The following is an 8079-nucleotide window of genomic DNA, read 5'->3' on the forward strand; positions in this document are numbered from 1 at the left end:
TATCTCTTCCTCCCCCTCTGTCTCACTCCCTCTCTCTCTCTGTATCTTCCTACCCCTCTGTCTTCCTCCCTCTCTCTCTTTATCTTCCTACCCCTCTGTCTTACTCCCTCTCTCTCTGTATCTTCCTACCCCTCTGTCTCACTCCCTCTCTCTCTGTATCTTCCTGCCCCTCAGTCTCACTCCCTCTCTCTCTGTATCTTCCAACCCCTCTGTCTCACTCTCCCTCTCCCTCAATCTTCCAACCCCTCTGTCTCACTCCCTCTCTCTCTGTATCTTCCTACCCCTCTGTCTCTCTCCCTCCCTCACTGTATCTTCCTTCCCCTCTGTCTCACTCCCTCTCTCTCTCTGTATCTTCCTTCCTCTCTGTCTCACTCCCTCTCTCTCTGTATCTTCCTGCAACTCTGTCTCTCTCCCTCCCTCTGTGTATCTTCCTACCCTTCTGTCTCACTCCCTCTCTCTCTCTATCTTCCAACCCCTCTGTCTCACTCACTCTCTCTCTGGATCTTCCCACCCCTCTGTCTCCTTCCCTCTCTGTATCATCCTACCCCTCTGCCTCACAACACCTCTCTCTGTATCTTCCTACCCCTCTGCTTCACTCCCTCTCTCTCTGTATCTTCCTACCCCTCTGTCTCACTCCCTCTCACTCTGTACCTTCCTACCCCTTTGTCTCACTCCCTCTCTCTCCTTATCTTCCTACCCCTCTGTCTCACTCCCTCTCTCTCTGTATCTTCCTACCCCTCTGTGTCACTCCCCCTCTCTCTGTATCTTCCTACCCCTCTGTCTCACCCCCTCTTTCTCTGTATCTTCCTACCCCTCTGTCTCACTCCCTCTCTCTCTGTATCTTCCTACCCCTCTGTCTCACTCACATTCTCTCTGTATCTTCCTACCCCTCTGTCTCACTCTCTCTCTCTCTGTATCTTCATAGCCCTCAGTCTCACTCCCTCCCTCTCTGTATCTTCCTACCCCTCTGTCTCACTCCCTCCCTCTCTATCTCTTCCTCCCCCTCTGTCTCACTCCCTCTCTCTCTCTGTATCTTCCTACCCCTCTGTCTTCCTCCCTCTCTCTCTTTATCTTCCTACCCCTCTGTCTTACTCCCTCTCTCTCTGTATCTTCCTACCCCTCTGTCTCACTCCCTCTCTCTCTGTATCTTCCTACCCCTCAGTCTCACTCCCTCTCTCTCTGTATCTTCCAACCCCTCTGTCTCACTCTCCCTCTCCCTCTATCTTCCAACTCCTCTGTCTCACTCACTCTCTCTCTGGATCTTCCCACCCCTATGTCTCACACCCTCTCTCTCTGTATCTTCCTCCCCCTCTGTCTCACTCCCTCTCTCTCTGTATCTTCCTACCCCTCTGTCTCACTCCCTCTCTCTCTGTATCTTCCAACCCCTCTGTCTCACTCCCTCTCTCTCTGGATCTTCCCACCCCTCTGTCTCCCTACCTCTCTCTCTGTATCTTCCTACCCCTCTGTCACACACCCTCTCTCTCTGTATCTTACTACCCCTCTGTCTCAAGCCCTCTCTCTCTGTATCTTCCTAACCCCTCTGTCTCACTACCTCTCTCTCTGTATCTTCCTAACCCTCTGTCTCACTCCCCCACTCTCTGTATCTTCCTACCTCTCTGTCTCCCTCCCTCTCTCTCTCTATCGTCCTAACCCCTCTGTCTCACTCCCTCTCTCTCTGTATCTTCTTACCCCTCTGTCTCACTCCCTCCCTCTCTGTATCTTCCTACCCCTCTGTCTAACTCCCTCTCTCTCTGTATCTTCCTACCTCTCTGTCTCGTTCCCTCTCTCTATTTATCTTCCTACCCTTCTGTCTCACTCCCTCTCTCTCTGTATCTTCCTACCCCTCTGTCTCACTCCCTCTCTCTCTGTACCTTCCTACCCCTCTGTCTCACTCACTCTCTCTCTGTATCTTCCTTACCCCTCTGTCTCACTCCCTCTCTCTCTCTATCTTCCTACCCCTCTGTCTCACTCCCTCTCTCTCTGTATCTTCCTACCCCTCTGTCTCACTCCCTTTCTCTCTGTATCTTCCTACCCCTCTGTCTCTCTCCCTCCCTCACTGTATCTTCCTTCCCCTCTGTCTCACTCCCTCTCTCTCTGTATCTTTCTTCCTCTCTGTCTCACTCCCTCTCTCTCTGTATCTTCCTGCACCTCTGTCTCTCTCCCTCCCTCTGTGTATCTTCCTACCCTTCTGTCTAACTCCCTCTCTCTCTATCTTCCAACCCCTCTGTCTCACTCACTCTCTCTCTGGATCTTCCCACCCCTCTGTCTCCCTCCCTCTCTCTCTGTATCATCCTACCCCTCTGCCTCACAACACATCTCTCTGTATCTTCCTACCCCTCTGCTTCACTCCCTCTCTCTCTGTATCTTCCTACCCCTCTGTCTCACTCCCTCTCACTCTGTACCTTCCTACCCCTTTGTCTCACTCCCTCTCTCTCCGTATCTTCCTACCCCTCTGTCTCACTCCCTCTCTCTCTGTATCTTCCTACCCCTCTGTCTCACTCCCTCTCTCTCTGTATCTTCCAACCCCTCTGTCTCACTCACTCTCTCTCTGGATCTTCCCACCCCTCTGTCTCCCTCCCTTTCTCTCTGTATCTTCCTACCCCTCTGTCTCACAACATCTCTCTCTGTATCTTCCTACCCCTCTGTCTCACTCCCTCTCTCTCTGTATCTTCCTACCCCTCTGTCTCACTCCCTCTCACTCTGTACCTTCCTACCCCTCGGTCTCACTCCCTCTCTCTCTGTATCTTCCTACCCCTCTGTCTCACTCCCTCTCTCTCTGTATCTTCCTACCCCTCTGTCTCACTCCCTCTCTCTCTGTATCTTCCTACCCCTCTGTGTCACTCCCCCTCTCTCTGTATCTTCCTACCCCTCTGTCTCACTCCTTCTCTCTCTTTATCTTCCAACCCCTCTGTCTCACTCCCCCTCTCTCTGTATCTTCCAACCCCTCTGTCTCACTCCCCCTCTCTCTGTATCTTCCCACCCCTTTGTCTCCCTCCCTCTCTCTCTGTTTCATCCTACCCCTCTGTCTCACTCCATCTCTCTCTCTGTATCTTCCGACCCCTCTGTCTCACTCCCTCTCTCTCTGTTTCTTCCTACCCCTCTGTCTCACTCCCTCTCTCTCTGTATCTTCCTACCCCTCAGTCTCACTCCCTCCCTCTCTGTATCTACCTACCCCTCTGTCTCACTCCCTCCCTCTCTGTCTCTTCCTCCCCCTCTGTCTCACTCCCTCTCTCTCTCTGTATCTTCCTACCCCTCTGTCTTCCTCCCTCTCTCTCTTTCTCTTCCTACCCCTCTGTCTCCCTCCCTCTCTCTCTGTATCTTACTACCCCTCTGTCTCACTCCCTCTCTCTCTGTATCTTCCTGCCCCTCAGTCTCACTCCCTCTCTCTCTGTATCTTCCAACCCCTCTGTCTCACTCTCCCTCTCTCTGTATCTTCCAACCCCTCTGTCTCACTCACTCTCTCTCTGGATCTTCCCACCCCTCTGTCTCCCTCCCTCTCTCTCTGTATCTTCCTACCCCTCTGTCTCACTCCCTCCCTCTCTGTACCTTCCTACCCTTCTGTCTCACTCCCTCTCTCTCTGTATCTTCCTACCCCTCTGTCTCACTCCCTCTCTCTCTGTATCTTCCTACCCCTCTGTCTCCCTCCCTCTCTCTCTGTATCTTCCTACCCCTCTGTCTCACTCCCTCTCTCTCTGTATCTTCCTACCCCTCTGTCTCACTCCCTCTCTCTCTGTATCTTCCGACCCCTCTGTCTCCCTCCCTCTCTCTCTGTATCTTCCTACCCCTCTGTCTCCCTCCCTCTCTCTCTGTATCTTCCTACCCCTCTGTCTCACTCCCTCTCTCTCTGTATCTTCCTACCCCTCTGTCTCCCTCCCTCTCTCTCTGTATCTTCCTACCCCTCTGTCTCACTCCCTCTCTCTCTGTATCTTCCTACCCCTCTGACTCCCTCCCTCTCTCTCTGTATCTTCCTACCCCATTTTTTCACTCCCTCTCTTTCTGTATCTTCCTAACCCTCTGTCTCACTCCCCCACTCTCTGTATCTTCCTACCTCTCTGTCTCCCTCCCTCTCTCTCTCTATCGTCCTAACCCCTCTGTCTCACTCCCTCTCTCTCTGTATCTTCTTACCCCTCTGTCTCACTCCCTCCCTCTCTGTATCTTCCTACCCCTCTGTCTAACTCCCTCTCTCTCTGTATCTTCCTACCTCTCTGTCTCGTTCCCTCTCTCTATTTATCTTCCTACCCTTCTGTCTCACTCCCTCTCTCTCTGTATCTTCCTACCCCTCTGTCTCACTCCCTCTCTCTCTGTACCTTCCTACCCCTCTGTCTCACTCACTCTCTCTCTGTATCTTCCTACCCCTCTGTCTCTCTCCCTCCCTCACTGTATCTTCCTTCCCCTCTGTCTCACTCCCTCTCTCTCTGTATCTTTCTTCCTCTCTGTCTCACTCCCTCTCTCTCTGTATCTTCCTGCACCTCTGTCTCTCTCCCTCCCTCTGTGTATCTTCCTACCCTTCTGTCTAACTCCCTCTCTCTCTATCTTCCAACCCCTCTGTCTCACTCACTCTCTCTCTGGATCTTCCCACCCCTCTGTCTCCCTCCCTCTCTCTCTGTATCATCCTACCCCTCTGCCTCACAACACATCTCTCTGTATCTTCCTACCCCTCTGCTTCACTCCCTCTCTCTCTGTATCTTCCTACCCCTCTGTCTCACTCCCTCTCACTCTGTACCTTCCTACCCCTTTGTCTCACTCCCTCTCTCTCCGTATCTTCCTACCCCTCTGTCTCACTCCCTCTCTCTCTGTATCTTCCTACCACTCTGTCTCACTCCCTCTCTCTCTGTATCTTCCAACCCCTCTGTCTCACTCACTCTCTCTCTGGATCTTCCCACCCCTCTGTCTCCCTCCCTTTCTCTCTGTATCTTCCTACCCCTCTGTCTCACAACATCTCTCTCTGTATCTTCCTACCCCTCTGTCTCACTCCCTCTCTCTCTGTATCTTCCTACCCCTCTGTCTCACTCCCTCTCACTCTGTACCTTCCTACCCCTCGGTCTCACTCCCTCTCTCTCTGTATCTTCCTACCCCTCTATCTCACTCCCTCTCTCTCTGTATCTTCCTACCCCTCTGTCTCACTCCCTCTCTCTCTGTATCTTCCTACCCCTCTGTGTCACTCCCCCTCTCTCTGTATCTTCCTACCCCTCTGTCTCACTCCTTCTCTCTCTTTATCTTCCAACCCCTCTGTCTCACTCCCCCTCTCTCTGTATCTTCCAACCCCTCTGTCTCACTCCCCCTCTCTCTGTATCTTCCCACCCCTTTGTCTCCCTCCCTCTCTCTCTGTTTCATCCTACCCCTCTGTCTCACTCCATCTCTCTCTCTGTATCTTCCGACCCCTCTGTCTCACTCCCTCTCTCTCTGTTTCTTCCTACCCCTCAGTCTCACTCCCTCCCTCTCTGTATCTACCTACCCCTCTGTCTCACTCCCTCCCTCTCTGTCTCTTCCTCCCCCTCTGTCTCACTCCCTCTCTCTCTCTGTATCTTCCTACCCCTCTGTCTTCCTCCCTCTCTCTCTTTCTCTTCCTACCCCTCTGTCTCCCTCCCTCTCTCTCTGTATCTTACTACCCCTCTGTCTCACTCCCTCTCTCTCTGTATCTTCCTGCCCCTCAGTCTCACTCCCTCTCTCTCTGTATCTTCCAACCCCTCTGTCTCACTCTCCCTCTCTCTGTATCTTCCAACCCCTCTGTCTCACTCACTCTCTCTCTGGATCTTCCCACCCCTCTGTCTCCCTCCCTCTCTCTCTGTATCTTCCTACCCCTCTGTCTCACTCCCTCCCTCTCTGTACCTTCCTACCCCTCTGTCTCACTCCCTCTCTCTCTGTATCTTCCTACCCCTCTGTCTCACTCCCTCTCTCTCTGTATCTTCCTACCCCTCTGTCTCCCTCCCTCTCTCTCTGTATCTTCCTACCCCTCTGTCTCACTCCCTCTCTCTCTGTATCTTCCTACCCCTCTGTCTCTCTCCCTCCCTCACTGTATCTTCCTTCCCCTCTGTCTCACTCCCTCTCTCTCTGTATCTTTCTTCCTCTCTGTCTCACTCCCTCTCTCTCTGTATCTTCCTGCACCTCTGTCTCTCTCCCTCCCTCTGTGTATCTTCCTACCCTTCTGTCTAACTCCCTCTCTCTCTATCTTCCAACCCCTCTGTCTCACTCACTCTCTCTCTGGATCTTCCCACCCCTCTGTCTCCCTCCCTCTCTCTCTGTATCATCCTACCCCTCTGCCTCACAACACATCTCTCTGTATCTTCCTACCCCTCTGCTTCACTCCCTCTCTCTCTGTATCTTCCTACCCCTCTGTCTCACTCCCTCTCACTCTGTACCTTCCTACCCCTTTGTCTCACTCCCTCTCTCTCCGTATCTTCCTACCCCTCTGTCTCACTCCCTCTCTCTCTGTATCTTCCTACCCCTCTGTCTCACTCCCTCTCTCTCTGTATCTTCCAACCCCTCTGTCTCACTCACTCTCTCTCTGGATCTTCCCACCCCTCTGTCTCCCTCCCTTTCTATCTGTATCTTCCTACCCCTCTGTCTCACAACATCTCTCTCTGTATCTTCCTACCCCTCTGTCTCACTCCCTCTCTCTCTGTATCTTCCTACCCCTCTGTCTCACTCCTTCTCACTCTGTACCTTCCTACCCCTCGGTCTCACTCCCTCTCTCTCTGTATCTTCCTACCCCTCTATCTCACTCCCTCTCTCTCTGTATCTTCCTACCCCTCTGTCTCACTCCCTCTCTCTCTGTATCTTCCTACCCCTCTGTGTCACTCCCCCTCTCTCTGTATCTTCCTACCCCTCTGTCTCACTCCTTCTCTCTCTTTATCTTCCAACCCCTCTGTCTCACTCCCCCTCTCTCTGTATCTTCCAACCCCTCTGTCTCACTCCCCCTCTCTCTGTATCTTCCCACCCCTTTGTCTCCCTCCCTCTCTCTCTGTTTCATCCTACCCCTCTGTCTCACTCCATCTCTCTCTCTGTATCTTCCGACCCCTCTGTCTCACTCCCTCTCTCTCTGTTTCTTCCTACCCCTCTGTCTCACTCCCTCTCTCTCTGTATCTTCCTACCCCTCAGTCTCACTCCCTCCCTCTCTGTATCTACCTACCCCTCTGTCTCACTCCCTCCCTCTCTGTCTCTTCCTCCCCCTCTGTCTCACTCCCTCTCTCTCTCTGTATCTTCCTACCCCTCTGTCTTCCTCCCTCTCTCTCTTTCTCTTCCTACCCCTCTGTCTCCCTCCCTCTCTCTCTGTATCTTACTACCCCTCTGTCTCACTCCCTCTCTCTCTGTATCTTCCTGCCCCTCAGTCTCACTCCCTCTCTCTCTGTATCTTCCAACCCCTCTGTCTCACTCTCCCTCTCTCTGTATCTTCCAACCCCTCTGTCTCACTCACTCTCTCTCTGGATCTTCCCACCCCTCTGTCTCCCTCCCTCTCTCTCTGTATCTTCCTACCCCTCTGTCTCACTCCCTCCCTCTCTGTACCTTCCTACCCCTCTGTCTCACTCCCTCTCTCTCTGTATCTTCCTACCCCTCTGTCTCACTCCCTCTCTCTCTGTATCTTCCTACCCCTCTGTCTCCCTCCCTCTCTCTCTGTATCTTCCTACCCCTCTGTCTCACTCCCTCTCTCTCTGTATCTTCCTACCCCTCTGTCTCACTCCCTCTCTCTCTGTATCTTCCGACCCCTCTGTCTCCCTCCCTCTCTCTCAGTATCTTCCTACCCCTCTGTCTCCCTCCCTCTCTCTCTGTATCTTCCTACCCCTCTGTCTCACTCCCTCTCTCTCTGTATCTTCCTACCCCTCTGTCTCCCTCCCTCTCTCTCTGTATCTTCCTACCCCTCTGTCTCACTCCCTCTCTCTCTGTATCTTCCTACCCCTCTGACTCCCTCCCTCTCTCTCTGTATCTTCCTACCCCATTTTTTCACTCCCTCTCTTTCTGTATCTTCCTACCCCTCTGTCTCACTCCCTGTCTCTCTTTATCTTCCTACCCCTCTGTCTCACTCCCTCCTTCTCTGTGCCTTAATTCCCCTTCATCTCACTCCCTTCATCTCTCCTCACCCTG

This window comes from Heterodontus francisci, chromosome 28 (assembly GCF_036365525.1).
Source record: "Heterodontus francisci isolate sHetFra1 chromosome 28, sHetFra1.hap1, whole genome shotgun sequence".
NCBI classification, from domain to species: Eukaryota; Metazoa; Chordata; class Chondrichthyes; order Heterodontiformes; family Heterodontidae; genus Heterodontus; species Heterodontus francisci.